Raw genomic sequence first — 19,646 nt, 5'->3', positions numbered from 1 at the left:
AGGTAAGTGGATGTGCTTTGTAAATAAAATTATAATAATACACAATTGAATTTTTTCCCTGGTATTTAATTCTCTTAAAGCAATTCCTGAAGAAAAATAAAATTCTCATTTGAATGTGTAAATTTTCTCAATTTGTTTTAAATCATCTCTTTTCTCTTTAGTCAAATTAAACATGCGCTTTCAAAATAATATAGGAATGTGAAAGGAATATAATTATTTATTTGAAATTTCTCAGGTATCATACAATTAACTCTTATATTAAGTTGCCTTAGAATATCTTCACATTTATCTGCAAAACCTGGTAATAAACAAAATTTGGTCATAGCAGATAATATTGTATGTTTTCTGTATAAGTTTCCAATTAGAGATGTCTAACCGAAGGTTATTTATTTATTAATTTATTTTGAGATACCGGTGCCAGGTATTAAAGCCAGGACCTTGTATGGGAAAGCCAGCTCTCAAACACAGAGACACATTGGCTCCCTTGAGTTGTTTTTTTTCAGTTGTTTTGCTTGTTTTTATTGTATTTTATATTTTTAGGAGGCACTGGGAACAGAACCTGGGACCTCCCATGGGGGAATCAGGCCCTCGATAGCTTGAGCCACATCCTCTTCCCAAGATTTATTTTTAATTAGCACATTATTCACAATTGCTCAAATATATTTTCAAAGAATATTTTTGGGTCTTTCTGTATAACTTCCTTACATATGAATAGCTCTGCTGGGGATTATAAGCATCTGAATAGCATTTACTTGTCTTTATTGGAGGTCTTTTGACTCTCAGACAAGTTAAATCACTCCTCAAGTGGCTGTCCATTTAAAAGATAAATAAGAAAAAAGAATCACATTATGTAGGCTTTTATTTTTAAGTATTAAAAACTATTTAAAATAGCTGTTTGTTTACCAGAGATAAAAATAATAATCTACCAATGGAAAATGGAAAGTTTTATAGAGTTTTTCTCTAACCAATACAATTTAACCAAGAAAATTTAAATGCTGATTTTTAGGCTTTAATTACTTATTTATTTTTATTCAACCTGAAATAGAGTTCTTCTTGTCTGTGTATGTGCTTCTCTGTTCTTGGTTGAGTGTCCAATTATATACCCACAAAGGGGACGGGTTTTCAAATCAATTTGTCCTAATGACATGGTCAAATCAAAGCCCTATCCTGATTTAATAAAGTAAAAGTGAAACCTCTCAATTTTAATATAATCAAAGGGGTATCACGCCCAGAGGAACAGACCAGTTTACAAACATAACAAATATTTTGGAATTCACAAATAATATCAAACTGCCATAGTGTTGTATCAAAAACATTTGAAAAATACAGAGCTAGCTTCATCTGTGTGTCCTCCAGTCCTGTTGAACTGGAAAGGGCACATCATTCACAGAAAAGTGTACTAGAATGTCCTTGACTCTCTCTGATAGTTGTTATTGAGATTGCATGAACAAACTTTAATTTAGACATCTTTATGTATGAACTTTTCTGGCATAAACCACTCTATTTGACAGTTTTAAATACGCAGTGACTAAAATGTTCACACTTCTTTCTTCAAACAAAATCATTTTTTAAGACTTTTGTTACCTTCATCAGACTCTGGATGAATTGCCAAAATGTGTATTCTTAGCTTGCATTTTAAGCAAGTTGATAGGAAGGAAATGCAAATTGTACTGCTGATATTATATGTTACTGTTAAAAAATGCAAAGAGCAATTTCATTTTGAATGGAGATCTAGGAAAAAGAAAGTCAGTTTCTTCTGATGACGATGATTGCTACCATCCTAATAAAAAATGAGTGCTAAGATGCATAATATTCCCTTTTTCCACAGACTTTTCTGTTATTTCATTGGGTTTTCAATAACATTTTCTATCAAATAAAACCTTCTAATCCTTGGCAATGAGGTCAATACAACCTTGGAAGCATTGGTGAACTTTAGATCATGCATGTAGATGGTGAAAAAGAGGCAAGATTTATGTGCTAAGCCACACAGCTATGTAACTAGTTAGGGCCAATTCTTGCCTAATTCATGGCTTTCACAAAAGGATGACGTTGGGCAGCAGCCACAGCACAAAAGCCAATATTCTATCTATACAATCAAAAATATCTCCTTATTGTAGATCAGATATTTCACATACATTCATAAACACAATTGTCCTTCCCATCTGGAGTCAAACACAAGTCACACCCTATAGAATTTGTATTTGAATTAAATATCTTGAACTATGTCCATTCCTGGTGTTTGCTTTTAAAAAGTTTTGAAAAACCATTAATAAGGGCAAGATTAACAAATGGACAAATACAGAAAATACAAATATAAAGCATAAAATAGCAGGATAAAATATTCTGAGTCATGTATCAATTACAAAATGAAATAAATCAAAATGTAAAAGAATAGGTATGAATTGTCAAATTCGACTTTTTAAAAAATCCGCTAATATTCTAAATACAAGAAATATACAAAAAGCATAAAGTCACAAATATTAAAAATAAGTAAGAAAAAACTCAGAGAAATTCTAACTATAAGGAGCTAGTTTAGTGACATAAAAATCACTATATTTTTTGTATAAAAATCAAAGTAGATTTTAAAAAAAACCTCTTAGAATATTGAGCACAACATGCCTATATAGCAATTATAATATAATAGATGTGCAGTACCAAATGCATTCTTTCTCCTTTACCTCCATCTCCAATTGGAGAAATTACAAGTAATTGATGGATCAAATAAAAATTGAGAAGGTAATAGATGGCATAAACAACATAATTAAAAAGCTTGATCTAATGGCCATTTGTAGAACCTTGTATGCAGTTCTTTTTTTAATCACAATTAGAACGTTTATGAAAAAATATAGTACCTTAGGCTAAATAGCAACACTCATGCCCAAGTCGACAAGATTGAGGAATGAACAAACATAAGGGCAGAACCAAAGTAGATTTATTAATATTGTAGTAACAGAAGAATTTGTAACATTGATATAAAGATAGTAGTTACCAGAGGTTTGGAGGGGGGGAGGAATTAAAACAGTCAATACTACATATTTTTTAAAGAGTTAAGAAAAAACCTAAGTAAAATAATAGGACAAAAAAATTAAATTAAATGAAGGTACATACTTAAGTTAGGAAAATAATGAAAGAAAAAAACAAACAGAAAAAATGAACTGAAAACAACAATTTATTCTTTGAAAGATAGATCTTTGGGACAATTGATTAAGAAAAAGATTGAAATCACACTAAATGAAATGTGGTATATGCATAATAATATATTGAATGAATGCATTTAAAGTAGAATAAAAGACAAGTATGAATAATTATATGTCAAAAATTTAAACATGAAATAAAACATTTCTTAGAAATGAAACTTAAAACTGAACTCAAAAAGAAATAGAAAACCTGATTCTTTCACTGAATATTGAAGTGATCAGAAAACTACAAATGTATATACATCATCTCCACAGCTTCACTAATAAAATAAAACCTAGCACCAGGTCAAAGTTTTTGAAGACAATTTCCCTTTTCCATTGCAATTTTCAAGTTTACTGACATATAAATTGCATTCTCTTCAATTTCATGGACTTACACAAATATAAATGTGTGTAATCATCAAAATCATGATATGTTTTATACCACCACAAAAAAAGTTTACTCATGTCCCTATGCAATTAATACATCTCCTCTTCCTGCCTATTAAAATTTCTTAGTCTCATATTTTTGATGTATACTTCAGTGTGAAAATTTATTTTATGTGATATTAATAAAGCCTTTTTTGCTTAAGTATTTGGGGGATATATTTCCTTTCACTTCCTTTCAACCCTTTATATTTAAGTGTGCTTCTTGTAGGCAGTTATGACAGTGCTCTTGTTTTTTATCTACCATGTCATGAGTGACCAATAATTAGAGGGTTTTTGATCATTAACTCTTATTTTAATTATTAATATGATTAGATTTATTACTGCCATTAGTTTATTCTTTTTTTTCTTGATTGTTTCTCTTTCCTTTCTCTCTTTTTTTTTTTGCCATCTTTTGGTTATTAGACAACTTTTATCTATTGACTGTTTTTTATGGGAATATCACTTGTAGTATTTTTAATGTATACTATGCAAATTACATTATATTAACCTAATATTTCACAGACTACTTGTATTTTAGTTGTCTTATGATTTAATCTATATCTGACAATGACACCAGAAAATGTCATGATTTTTGCTTTAAAGAGTCATTTATAGTTCAAATAATTTAAGATGAAAAAGCAAGAAGTTGATCACTCTTTTCAAATTCACTATATTTTTATTGATCTCCTATCTTTTTATTTGATCAATTACTGAGATAAGAATATAGAAATATTCTACAATAATTGTGGATTTTGTAATATACTCAGTATTTAGCCCCTTGTATTTGAAGACTGTTTTTATGTACACACATATGTAACATTCTTTCGCATCTATGAAGACTTTTTAACTCTTACATTTTTGTGTCTTGTATCTGAAATACATTTTATCTCACTTAAAAATAGCACCTCTCTGTTATTCTTATTAATGCTTGTATGATTTATACTACTGTTAAGCCTTGTTAATGAGTTTCAAAATTATTTCTGTTGAATTATCTGTAGAAATTCTACTTGTTCTTTTTTTAACCTCTATGTCTTTGCTCATTATGTTTAGACTTTCCTTTAAGTCTGTGCATGTCTTTTTTTAGTTTGTTTGTTTTGTTTGCTTTTTGTTTTTTTTAGGAGGTACTGCGAATAGAATTGGTGACCTTGTGCATGGGAAGCAGGCATTCAACATCTGAGCTACACTTGCAGCTCATCTATAATAACTGTTTTAAATGTCTTTTTTTTCCCCTAATTCCACAATCTTTGTCACTTATGGATCCGGTTTTACTGATTGATATTTCTCCCTATCATGGGTCACATTTTCACATTTTCTTTGTATATTTAATACTTTTTAGAATCGTATTTCTGGAAGTCATCTTTTAACAAATGTTAAAATTGTTATATTTTAGTTGTATATTTAGTACTTTTTATTGAATATCATATCTCTGAAAGTTGTCTTTTAACAAGTGTTAAAGTTAGATTTGCATTTGGGCAAATGTACTCATTATGAGCCAAGTGAGTAAATGTTGTTTGAACAGATCTGGGATAGCTTCCACTCTAGGACTCCTTTTGCCCATACAGTGATGAGTGATTCTTCTGTGGTCTTTACTCAAATCCTTGGTTACTATGCACCCCAAATTCTTATCACCTCTGCCCCCCAAATTTCTTTCATCAGTTCAGCAAGACACTCATGTTCTGCTTGGGTTCATCCTCCCAATCCCAGAATTTTGATTGTGCTTTTAGGCAGAAAGTCGAAGTATTCAAAGGTTTCACCTCAGTAGATTTTCTTCTTTTATTGATTTCATTCCTGAGCTGCTTAGTGCCCATTTTTAAAAAGCTCTTGTTATACATATTTCATCCAGTTTTCTGTTTTCTCATGGTGATGGGGCAACTCTGACAGCAATTAACCCTTCATGACCAGAGGTGGAAGTTTACAAAATTATTTTTTAATCAATTCAGAATCTTTAAGATAATATGAAATAATTAAACACTGTTCAATTAAAATTTTTAGAAAGTATAACTTGCTACCAAAACAAGGCAAGGCAAGCATAAGAAAGTAAACTTACATGCTAATGTCATAATGAAAAATAATCAAAATTTCTAAACAAACTATCATATATCCAAATTCATTGATGGCTTAGACTATGCAGGCACAAGTTACATTTATTCCTGTAATTTAATAATGATACTAGAAAAAGTACAGAATAAAAGACAAAATTAATCATAATTGATACAAAACAGCATTTCTGACAATTACTATTTAAAATGATTTAAATATCTGGGGGGAAATATAAATTGAGAAATCTTCTTAATAAGGAAATTATCAGCAGCATATAGAACAAAATCACATGATGAATAAGGAAATGTTCAGTTAGTCACATTACATTTAGAAATGAGAATAAAAAGTCCTGATAGCACCATGTATGCATTCAATATTGTACTGGAGGTTCTAGTCAGATTTATAAAACATGAAATACATAGTAGAGTCATACCTCAGAGATACTGCAGGATCAGTTTCAGAGCACAACAATAAAGCAATAAAACAGTAAAGCAATAAGGCAAGTCACATGAATTTTTTGTTTCCCAGTACATATAAAAGTTGTAGTTACATTGTACTATAGTATCTTAAATGTGCAACAGCATTACACCTAAACAAAAATGTATATACCCAATTAAAAATACTTTTTGCATTTATAAATACATTATTGTACACACAATAACTTACATGTACATATGAAATAGAAAATATTTAATGTAATATAAAAATGTAAAATGTATTACAAATATGTGTACATGGGTTAAGTATAAATATGTATATATTATTTTTGTATACATATTTACAGATTTATAACTATTAAAATACCATATAATATTTATATATATCCTAAATGTATATAATACTTGTAATAGATATATTTATTTCCCTATAAAAATTGACAACAATGAAGTTTTCCATATAGATTGATTCCTCCTTTCATGGAAGATTTCCCTGTGGCATGCAATGCTATTTTATAGCATTTTACCCAAAGTAAAGTGCTTTTTCAAAGTTGGAGTCACTTCTCTCAAACCACCCTGCCACTGTTTCATCATTTAGGTTTATGTAATATTCTAAATATTTGGTGTCATTTCAACCATGTTCACAGCAATTTCACCAGGAGTATATTCCATCTCAAGGAACCACTATCTGTATTCACCCATAAGAAACAACTCCTTGTTAAAGTTTTTTCATGAGATTGCAGCAATTTAGTCACATCTTCAGGCTACACTTCTCATTCTAATTCTCTATTTACATCACATCTGCAACCGTTTCTCTGCTGAAGTCTTGAAACACTTCAAAGTCATGCATCCTCATGGATAGAATCAATTTCTTTCAAATTCCTGTGATTGTTGACATTTTGGTTTCCTCATATGGGTTATGAATGTTCTTAATGGCATCTAGAATGGTGTATCCTTTTCAGAATGCCATCAAAGGAATCACTAGCTGTGTCAGCCACACTCTTATGAAATTTATTTCTGGAATAATAACACTTGGAAGTCCAAATTACTCATTGATCCATGGGCTGCAGAATGGATGTTGTGTTAGCAGACATGAAAACAACATTCACTTCATTGTACATTTCCATCAGAGCTCTTGGGTGATCAGGTGTATTGTCAATCAGCATTAATATTTGAAAAGAATCTTTTTTTTTTCTGAGCAGTAGGTCTCAACATTGAACTTCAAATATTCAGTACAGCATGCTGTAAATAGATGTGCTGTTCATCCAGGCTTTGTTATTCCATTTATAAAGCATAGGCAGAGTAGATATACCATAATTCTTAAGGACTCTAGAATTATTGTAATGGTAAATGAGCATTGACTTCATTGTAAAACCACCAGCTGCATTAGCCCCTGAGAATTGAGTCAGCCTGTCCTATGAAGGCAGACATTGATTTCTGTCTACCTACAAAAGTCATAGATTTAATTTCGTTCCCATATAATGCAATTTAGTCTCCACTGAAAATCGTTTGTTTATTGTAGCCACCTTCATCAATTATCTTAGTTAAATGTTCTGGATATCTTGCTTCAGCTTCTACATTAGCACCTGCTGCTTCACCGTGCACTCTTATGTTGTAGAGTTGACACTTTTTTCTGCATCTTCTGCATCTCTCAGCCTTCAAAGAATTGAAAAGAGTTAGGGATTTGCTGTGGATTAGGTTTTGGCTCAAGGGAATGTTGTTGCTGGTCAGTTCTTGTCAGATTAATCTATAATTCAATGCAACCGTAAGAAAATATATATAAAGAATTTTCAAGGAACTTTATAAACTGGTTCTAAATTGTTTTGGAAGAGCAAAAATCTTAAAATAAACCAAGATAAAGTTGAAGGAGAAAAGGAAGGAATATTTGCCTTACCATATGTTAGTAATATTTAATGGGACTCTAATCACAATAGAATTATACTGGTAAAAATCTATTAATGGGGGGGGGAGAGAAGTTGACAACTGACAAATGTTACACTATACATTTAGAAACAAATCAAATTCATATGGAAACTTGATGTATGACAGATCTGGCATTGCAGATCTATTGGAAATGGAGAGACTAGTAAATAAGCTTTGATAGAAACATGATTGTGCAGAAATTAGTAAAATTCTCTTACTCTGTTAAACCATAAACCCATATATATCAAATGACATCTAATTGTTTTAAAGCATAAGATATTATCAGTATTGCATCAGGAGGGAGAATAATTTCCCAACAATACTCAGGTGTAAGAAAAAGACACAAAATTTAAAACATTAAATTTAAACTTTGTTTCATCAATCTCTACCATATTAATTCAAATCATACATTATTATATAACTAAAAAAGTGTGAGAATTCAGTATATATAAAAGAACTTATGGATGAGGAAAATACACCCTAGAAAAGCTGAAAAATATATAAAATGTAATGCAAGACAGGAAACATAAGTGGAAAATGGATATATGTAAAATTACTAATATAAAATTCATTAATAGTTGGTGAAATGCAAATTAAAGCCACAAGGACATTCTATACCCTACCAACCAGAACAGCAAAATTAAGCAATTCTAAAAACAGTAAATTTATCTAGGATGAGGAACTTACCTACTACTAATGTGCATCATAGTTGGAAAACTTATTTTAAAAATATTGGCAAATCTAATAAAATTATAGGTGAATATCTTGTTTGACCCAGTAAATAAACTTCCATATCTGTACCTTAGAATAACTCTAGAGTTTGTACATAAAATGATGTATACAAGAATATTCATATTATCTTCGTATTAAAAAAGAACAATAGAGAATTCAATAGAGCAATGAAATATAATCTTAGATTAAAGATGGATATACATTTTTGGTGTGAATAAGAATTCAATTTAATATATTAAAAATCTGCAATATCTATGATACAAAAATTAGATCAATTATGTATATAAACCTGAAGCTCAGAGGGGAGTTCCAGGCTAGTTAAATTAATCTAGATTTCATATTACTACCAGTGATATTCAAAATAAAAAGTAGAGTTATGATAACCTTGACAGAGGGTTTAGAGAAGGAAAGAAATGAAATCATGATCAGACTGTTCAAGAAAGCTTAAAAGTATTTTTATGGAATCTAGTAAAAGAAAGTAAGGGTGTTCAAACCTTAAGTGAAAAATACGGTTGTGTTACTTAACAGCCTAAGAATCACCAGTGACCATTTTGATCTACAGTTCTGTGGAGTGGAGGCTAGAATAATGACTAGAAAGGGACAAAACAGAAGCTGTATGTGTACAAATAATATAAGATGACTGAGTATGGGAAAAAATCAGAGAAAAAAGGCTAGTAGCATCTAAAGAACAGCAAGCCTCTCCTAAGTATGCTTTCTATTCCCTTGCCTATTTCTCACTTCTTAATACTCTCTTGGCTACACTAAAATTCCCTGCCTAATCTGTGCTTGCTCTAGCATCTGGATGTGTCTAAATAAAAACACACCTATGCTGACTTGTCTAACTTTTAATTCTTAATCACTAGGCCCAAGTGGACACTTAGTGTCCCTGGGAGTTCATAGTACAAGATCCTAGTCCATTCACTCATTCATGCTCCAAATAAAGGTATGGAAATTACCTTTCTTTGCAAGGTAGTTTTTTTGAAAACAGTGCTTGAGGGAGTATAAAGTGCTACGTCATTTTTTAGGTAGGAAGACAAATCATTGTATGCTTCTCCCCTCTCTTTTCCTCTGTATTGTGAATTCCAGATGCCGTGGTCTCTTTTGAATATCAGTTCTGTCTCCCTAACCCAGGGAGTCTGCCTGGTTTGCACAGGTCCCCATAGCCTGCACTATGGTCTCGAAACCCTTTCAGAACAATAAATTGGGATAAGAGTAGGGTACATCTCCTTTGTTTTCCATCGTTCGTGGATCTCTGTCCTTCATTCTTTCATGTCCAATATCTTACAAACCATTGCCTCATATATTTTCTCTGCTTTGTGAGTGTTTCATGTGGGAAGGTAAACCTAGACTCTGTTACTCCATCTTGACCAAAAGGAGAAGTGAAGGGTGCATGGGTTTTTAGGCATAGACTCTTACTGTGTCTGAAAACCATATTAGTAAACCACTAACACATTATTTACAATTGGAGGATAAATCACTCTATCAGATGATAGACTTTAATAACTACTGAGATAAAACAAAACAAAACAAAAAAACTCATCCAACTGAATCTTCCTTCAAAGTTCTGGAATCCCAGTAAGTTCTTTGCTTCAAAGTTCTGGAATCGGTGGACAGGATCATTGCCAGCTCCCTCTAGCAAATGGAAAATGTTTTTCTCTTCTGCATACCGTGCTTTACAATGAAAGAGCTACCAAAATCATGAAGAAAAGCTTTGATGCAAAATGATATTCTCCTTGTCAACTTTCTCTCTCACTACTCAAGTGGAAAGGAGGTTTAAAAACTGTCAGAAGTAGTTAAGCTGCCTGAGTGAAAATTGAATTCCCGGAGTGAAGTTTTGCCATTTGGTAGCTTCCGTTCATCCTCATACCCTTACAGTTTGGTTCTCTCTCTTCCTCTCATTCTCCCCCTGTTCCATTTCTCTCTCTCCTGCTTTGTTCACTGATCCTGCTTAGTTCACTGAAGTTACAGACAGCAACAAGGAATACAGTCACATTGTGGTCTTGCCTCATATCATTTCAGCTCAGCGATGGAAGAAGAAAAGCCTGCTTTATCCAAGAGTGCATTTATAAAATCTCCAAAAGGCCTCTTTGACCTGGTATGGGCTGATTACAACCTGTAGTCCAGAAGGATGCATGGAACTGGATTATATTTATCCCAGTGGAAAGGATCAGGGCCAGAAGATCATGAGTATGTTATCTCCTGCTCTAAAGGGTATGAAGAGTCACCTTGTAGAAATAATCAACAGCTACTTCACAAGGGACTGGCCAATATAAATGCCATCTATGAAGGAAAGGCTTTATTAAAGTCTGAGAAATCATGTATCTTCTCCCCTTTGTACTACAAGATGTGATATCCACATCTTAAAGCATTCTATCTTGTTATTTTCTTGCTGATATTTTAATTTTCTACAATGGATTTTGAGAATTGCTCTTGGCTTGAATCCTGCCATGTGTGTCTTTCTATTTCCAAAGGCATAGGGAATACATAAAATGTTCTTTTTATTGCATTGAAAATATGTATTTGAACTGCAGCTTGCAGGGGTATTTTTGGAGTGGTAAAAGACAAAGCATGCTGTAATGTAAGTTAAGATATAGGAATTTCCTTATCTTGGACCCTAATCTTTGAACTATTCTCAGAGTAGCCAATATTAAAGTTTTTCTGTTGACAATTCGAGAATACCTATTGTGTTTTTAAAAATTTAATATAGTCTATTATGAAATAATGTTCATTAAAATGTTTAAAAGAAAAATAAAACACGAAATAACCAGAATCCTTTGTAATTAAAAGAGAAATTTACATGAGCATGTATGTGTGTTTGTATATGTGTGTTTTTGTGTGCATTTGCATGAGTATCTGAAATAAGTCCTAAGAAAACCAACTATATTTAATCAGAAATTTAAAATGGGTTCATTGCCATACTAAAATCCATGCCAATGATATATATTGTTTATATATATTACAGCCTATAGCAGTTTGATATGGTTATGAATTCCAAAAATAGATATTAGATTATGTTTGTAATCTGGTCTGTACGTGGGCATGATTAAGTTATGATTAGGACTTTGATTGGGCCATGTTAGGGCACTGAGTCCCCAACCCTTAGTGAGTAGGGACTCACAGATAAAAGGCACGGCAATGGACAGAGTTAGGGTTTTCTGATGTTGGAGTTTTAATGTTGGAGTTTGATGCTGAAGCCTTAAGCTGGAGCCACGTGAAGTCAGCATGCAGTAGAAACAGAAGCAAGCCCCAGGAAGAAGAGAGGACCTGGGCCAGGAGAAGAACACAGGGGAAAAGAGATGGCTCCTTAGACATGGTAGAAACCCCAGGGAGAGAGACAGAGCCATTCACCTGATAGTCTACAGGCTGATCTTGTGGAGAAAACAGAGGAGCTGAGCCCAAAGGAACCCAGGAAGCCTAAACCCTCACAGACATCGGCAGTCATCTTGCTCCAACATGTGAAAATAGACTTTGGTGAGGGAAGTAACTTATGCTTTATGACCTGGTATCTGTAAGCTCCGACCCCAAATAAATACCTTTTGTAAGAACCAACAAATTTCTGGTATTTTGCATCAACCCCCCTTTGACTGACTAAAATACAACCATACACACATACATGTATACATACACATATTACATATTCATATTATTTACTTATAATGGACTTTACAAAGACAATTTTGCATGTGTGTATAGAATGAAAGCTTTGAGTTTTACCACGTCCATAACATCTATGAATGTTGAAATAATATTCACTGTGCACTAATAGATAAGAACAGAGTGAATATAAATATATAAATATATAATAATGGTTAATTTATTTTAATTAGCTTTAGTTTCCTTACCTTTTAAAGGGAATTAATTTAAATTGGGCCAACAATTATTGAGACATGAAAATATAATAGGATGTAAAATGTGACACGAAATGATAAAAATTTCTAAGTGATTCAGAATGATAATGCTTTCTAGAATGGAATTCATGCATAGGTTCTGTATTTGGTCATGAGCATGGAATTAGCACGTTAGTATTCTATATTTATGTTTTTTGATTATTTTCTTTCTTGCTTTCCTCTTTTTAAAATATTTTTAAACTTGGTGAGACTGCATTTATCATAGCTAGCTCAGAACTTTAGTAATTAAAAATTCTCTTTTGCAATCCCTTTATTAGTTCTGGAAAGTAATTAGTTCATAATTAAAATGATACTATTTTTTGTAAAGTAAGGGCAAAGGTGATTTCCAAACTGTAAGAACTAATAAACTGTTTCTCTGGTGAAACTTTTGGTTTTGATTTACACATTTTAAATATTGTTATGATGAGCAGCTTTGAATGACTGAATGATTCTATATTGCCTCATCATTTCCAGCTATATTCAGTAATGAATTCATTTTTAAAATATTATTTAACCTTGATCGGTAGGTTGAATTGATTACTTTACTTCAGATGTGTGTATGTTTTTTTTTACCACTTATAGGTGCAATTTTTTTCTTAAAAGCTTCTTCCAAGGAGTTTCTCTTTTTTAATGTTCAGCTTAGGTAAATAATACTTTGCAATCAGCTTAGCATAAGATGCATTTGCTGCTAAAATAATTGATGTATATCAACATTATACATAAAACATCATGATTTCCCAAAAGCAATACTCCATTTGAGAGATTGTAAAAAAGGAAAAGAGCACGTTCTTCTTTTCAAACAATATTCGTAAATTATAGAAATGGACTCATTATATCTTATATAACTAATATATTTCGATATGTGTTCTAATGACTTACCAGAGTTATTTTAATAAGTATAAATGTATTTTACCAAGTAAATGCTCAAGACATTTTAAACATGTATATTATACTTAGTAGTAATGGCATCAACATCATTATTTATTTCTTTATCATCTCTCTTCATGTTTGTTCTTATTCTGGTAAATAAAATATTTTAAAGTCTTTGGTATTTAGATATTACTTCTTTATTTATTTTAATAAAGAAAATTTACTTCACATAATATATTTAATCTCATTTATCAGAACACTCTATTGCTGCTGCTGAAGATCCTCTCTAATATAATTAACTGTCAGAATAAGACTGTGTTTTATCCCTGATGTATGACAGGACAAACATGAGAATATTCTCTCATGAACTGTAACAAATGTATAATGCTAATACAGGGTGTTAATAATCCGGTTGGTTGGGAGAAAATATGCACAATGTAAGATATTGGTTATAGTTAATAGTAATACTTTGACGAAGTTCTTTCATAGTTTGTAAAAAGGTTTCACAGCAATGCAAGGTGTTGGTGGTGTGGTGCTATGTGGGAGCCCTGCATGTTGATATGCAAGTTTTTTTGTAAGTTTATTAATTTTACTATGTATTTATTGTTTATATAGGTTCATGTAGGAATGATATACTTGAATAAAATTTTATTAAAATACTTTAACAGTGAATCTTTCAAAAATACATTTTTTTCATAAATGTGCCCAGTGAAATACTTCATCTAAATAAACTGTATAATAGTCAATGTCTTAAATATGTGGTTACACTTATTCAAGACCTTGACAATAAGATAAAAATATATGCTAATGTAGATGCAAATTTTTGGTTGATTATTTTAAACATGTATCTGCTTATTTCTAAAGATTTCAAATGCATTTGAGTATGTATGTGTGATACTATATTTGAGTTGATACAATTGAATTAAATTTATTGATAACATCTGGAAAACTGGTAAACCTTAGCAGATATAATTTATTATACATCATATTTTTAAGAACTTACAGTATATTTGGCACTAGGTCAATGGACTTGCATGTGGTAAATCATGAGTTAGCAGAGTTATCTTCATTTTAAGATAAGATAAAGATATGGAGATTTTGCCCAAGAACATAGTGTTTTCAAATGCTGGGTTATTGTAAAGACTACTCTCTCAGCTAGAAGGTTATGCTGCATTGTATATTAAAGAGAGGGAGGAAAAACTAATTTTGAAGAAATACAAATTTTCAGACCACAGGCATCCTAAAACATCTTACTTACAAAAGGTTTGCCTTTGGTGTCAGAATGGTGGGCTTCATCTCAAGATCCAAAATGTGTAAGTTTGTTTTTTGTTTGCTGATTTTAGATGACCTGGAACAAGTTATCCAAATCAGTTGTACCTCCATTAACTGATCTCTATTTTCAGAGGGCATAATATATGTTTTGTACATATACTCTGAAAACGGATGATTTCCTCATAAGGCTTAAGAAACCTTAGATTTCAGCAGTAGGAGCAACAGCAATTATTTGTCAACTTTCTTCATTACCCTTAAATTTTCTACCTTGTCAGGGTTAGTAGGGAGAAGAAGAAGCTTTTCCACCTAAGAAAGGTTAGTAAGGAGAAGTAAATCTTGCCTTTTTTATGCGGAATTGCTATATTGCCTTTAGCTTGTGCTGTTTTTACTTTTATCTACTATTGTTTTCTAACCCATATATATGGGTATATATTCTGAAAAAGAATTCTACTTAATATTGTTGCTATCTATTTGAAAATTTATGGTACTTGAGCCTGTTATTAAATATAATTAAAATAAAATTTCAGTGAAGCATAGTCCATTCTTCCAAGATTGTGGTGTAAGATACCCCAGGGTGCTGTTTCTACAAGGAATTTTTTTTTTGAAAATTTTGAGCAAAACAGTTAAAATCTGGGTGAGTGCTGAATCAAGAATATGAATCTTTAAAAATCCTGTATTTTAATGTGTGATTGTTCTGGAATCTCAAAACTTCTCTAATAAAGAGAAAAAGCAGGAAAAGCAACTGGCCCTCTCCCATCAATGCCCTAGCATGGCGTGGAGACAGTTTGTGTTCCCATTGGGTGTCCCAAACCCTGCCTTCAGGAGAGCTTGTGTTAATACTGGCTTGCCTGTACATCAATACAAATCTGACACTTGGCTTCCTGAAAAACTGAACTAAAAATCTCAACTCAGACTTACCCTCCCAGGACTTGTCCTGTAGGCATAAGTAGTTTGCAGACAGCTAAATCAGTGTACAAAACAGTTAAGAGAAAGTGATGTGGGGCAAAGGATAATCTGCTTTAAGACATACAACTGAGTACCCAGGAAGGGAAGAAAGTCTATTTCATAGGGTGTGGCGTGGGTCCTTCAAATTCCTATAAACAAGGGAATTTCTAAGGGTACAAATGAGCACAAGCCCCCAAGAAGATATATATTCACAAAAGACTGAGAGTACTTTGAATTTTACTTACACCCTGGGTTAATTTAGGGTTAAGTCTCAGGAGAGTATCAATGTGGAGCCAAGTCGTAAAGACTGTGAAAGGATTTTTGTTTTTTTTTTTAACTCCTGGCACTCAAGAAAATCTCTGCCATATCATCAGCTGGATACAAAGTTAAGGGAAAGATAATTAAGGAACTAAATTCCAGAATCAACACCTTAAAATAATAAAATGTACATGTGCAACAAAAATTAGAAGACAAACAGGAAATTATAGCCCATCCAAAGGAACAAAGTAAAAGTCCAGAAGCTTCAACAAAAAAGACCAGACAGATAAAATGACAAAGATGTTATAAAAAATGATCTTCAACATGTTCAAAGAGATAAGGAAAACATGTAGAAATAATTAAAGGAGATTAAAAAATAAAGAGTAAACATTATAAGAATCTCAGTAAAGAGATAGAAATTTTTAAAAGGAAGCAATGTGAACTTCTGGGGTTGAAGAACACAAAAACTGAAATGAAAAATTCCCGCAAAAGTTTCAATAGTAGATTGCAGCTGTCAAAAGAAAGACTCAGGGAACCTGACGACAAAACAATGGAAATGATTCTGGCTGAGGAACAGAAAGAAATAAGAATGAAAAAACTGAAAAGAGACTAAAAGACTTGTGAGATCACATCTAGTATGCCAATATAGGCACTATATATGAGAATCCCAGAACGAGAAGAAAGAGATAAAGGGGCAGAAAGAATATTCAAAGAAATAATGACAAAACAATTCACCAAGTTAATAAATACATGAATTCAAGTATCCCAGTGAATTCCAAACAGGATAAGCCAGATGAGAACCATGGTCAAGCAATTAGTAGTCAAACTGTCACATGCCAAGGATAAGGAGAGCACTATGAAAGCCTCAAGAGAAAAAGCAATATGTTATATATAAGGAAGTCCCAAAGATTAAATGTTGATTCCTCATCAGAAATCAAGGAAGCAAGAAGGTAATGGGATGAAACGTTTAAGGTGCTGAAAGAAAACAATTGCCAACCAAGAATTTTAATCCAGCGAGAATGTCTTTCAAAAATGAGGGAGCTATGAAGACATTCGCAGATAAACAAAAGCTGGGGGAATTAATCACTACAAAGCCTCCCAAAAAGCAGCTAAAGGGAATACTTCAGACTGACAAGAGAGGCCACTAGACAGTGAATCAAAGTGGCATAATGAAATAAAGACCTCCATTAAATGTAACTATATGGGTAATTATAAATATCAGTACTATTGTAATAAGTTCATTGCTATAAATCCACTTTTTCTTACAGTTTCTAAAATGCAAATGCAAAAAATAATGATAAATCTATATGTCACAATACACAATTTTAGATATAATTTGTTACAAGTACAACAATAAGGAGAGGGAACAGGGTTATAGGAGCTGTATTTTTGTATACTCTTGAATTTAAGTTGGTATGAAATCAGACATGATTATTATAGATTTGGGGTGTTAACTTTAAGCTCCCTCATGGTAACCAAAATAATTGAGCAACAAAATATATAAGCATTATAAACACCAAATAGCAAAAAGGGAGAAGCAAATCTTACCTTATCAGTATTTATTTTAAAAATTAAGGTATGAGTTCTCCAGTCAATGCAGAGATTGGCAGAAAGGGAAAAAAAAGCATGACCCAACTGTACGATATTTAGAAGAGACTCACCTTAAAATCAAAGACACAAGTAAGTAGAAAATGAAAAGATGTGAAAAACTATAACATACAAATAGTAAGTAAATTGAGCTGGGGTAGCTATTCAGGATATATCCTGAGATGAAGTAAAATGAAAACACAACATACCAACCATATAGGATACCAAATTCAGAGTTCAGAAATACACCCTCAAGTTTATGACCAATTGATTTTTGACAAGGTTGCCAAGAACAGTCAAAGGAGAAAGAGTAATTTCTCCAAAAAATGGTGTCAGGAATTTTGATACCTATAAACAAAAGAACAACAAAAATAGACCTTCACTTAACACCATATACAAATATCAATTCAAAATGGATCAAGTACCTAACTATAAGAACTAAAACTATAAAACTCTAAGAAGAAAACATAGAGAAGCATCTTCAAGACTTTGTGCTAGGTAATGGTTTCTTAGACTCTAAACCAAAAGAACGAAAGCATGAGAAACAACAACAAAAATAGACAAATGGCACTTCATAAAAATTTAAAATTTTTGGGCATCACAGGACTTCATAATGAAGGTAAAAAACAACTTACAGACAAGAAAATCATCTGTAAACCACATACCTGCTAAGGGTTTAATATCCAAAATATATAAAGAATTCCTACAACTCCACGACAAAGAGACCAGTAACCCAGTTTACAAATGAGCAAAAGATTTTTGAATAGGCATTTCTCCAAGGAGGATACACAAATAGCCAGTATGGACATGAAAAAATGAGGAATATCATTAGCCATTAGGGAAAACCAAATCAAAACCACAATGAGATACAATTTCACACTCATTAGAACAGAAAATAAATAACAAAACAGAATATAACTATTTATAGCAGTTTGATATTATTGATGAATTCCAAAAAGAAATATTGGATTATGTTTGTAAACTGATCTTTTCCTCTGGGCATATTAGATCATAATTGGATTCATGGGTTTACTTGATTAAATAATTATGTAAACCTCTTGTGCCAGTAGGGCATTGAGCCCCCACCCACCAAAGGGTGGGGTCTCAATAAAGGCACGGCAAAGGACAGATAAAAGGCATGGCAAAGGACAGAGTTAAGGGCTTTTAATGTTGGAGTTTTGATGATGGAGTTTGATGCTGAAGTCTTAAGCTGGAGCCCCGGGGAGAGAGAGACAGAGCCATTCACCTGATAGTCTACAGCTGACCTTGTGGAGAAAACAGAGGAGCTTAGCCCATAGGAACCCAGGAAGCCTGAACCCCCACAGACATCAGCAGCCATCTTGCTCTAGCACGTGAAAATAGACTTTGGTGAGGGAAGCAGTTTATGAATGGCTTGGTATCTGTAAGCTCCTACCCCAAATAAATATCCTTTATAAAAACCAACCAATTTCTGGTATTTTGCATCATCACCACTTTGGCTGATTAATACTCAAGTGTTGGAAAGGATGTGGGAAAATAGGAACAATAGTTTATTGTTGACGAGAATGTGAAATAGTGCAGTAACTGTGGAAATCAGTTTGGTGGTTCCATAGAAAGCTAACTATAAAATTGCCATATGATTTGGCAATCCCAATTCTAGGTATACACTCAGCAGAATTGAAAGTCTGGTCTTGAACAGATATTTGCACACCAATGTTCATCATGGCATTATTCACAAGTACCAAAATTTGGAAGCTACCCAAGTGTCCATCAACAGATAAATGAGAAAAAAAAAATGTTGTATATACATATGTTTTCATTTCCTTGGCTGCTGAAACAAATACCAATGCAATTGTTTGGTTTTTTAAAAAATGATAAATTATTTGCTTTTGATATTTAGACTAAAACCAAGTCCAAATCATTACATCATCAAGGTGATGCTTTATTCCCAAAGACTGTGGCATTGTGGGGCTGGCTGTTAGTGATCCAGGGTCCTTAGCTTGTCCCATGGCAAGTCAAATGGCAGCATCTCCTGGTATCTCACTTCTCTTCTGGGTTCAACTTCTTGCCTCCCGTGGCTTTCTTTGTTTGTATGAATTTACCTCTGCTAA

This window comes from Dasypus novemcinctus, chromosome 15 (assembly GCF_030445035.2).
Source record: "Dasypus novemcinctus isolate mDasNov1 chromosome 15, mDasNov1.1.hap2, whole genome shotgun sequence".
Taxonomy (NCBI): domain Eukaryota; kingdom Metazoa; phylum Chordata; class Mammalia; order Cingulata; family Dasypodidae; genus Dasypus; species Dasypus novemcinctus.
This window is presented reverse-complemented; position numbering follows the sequence as displayed.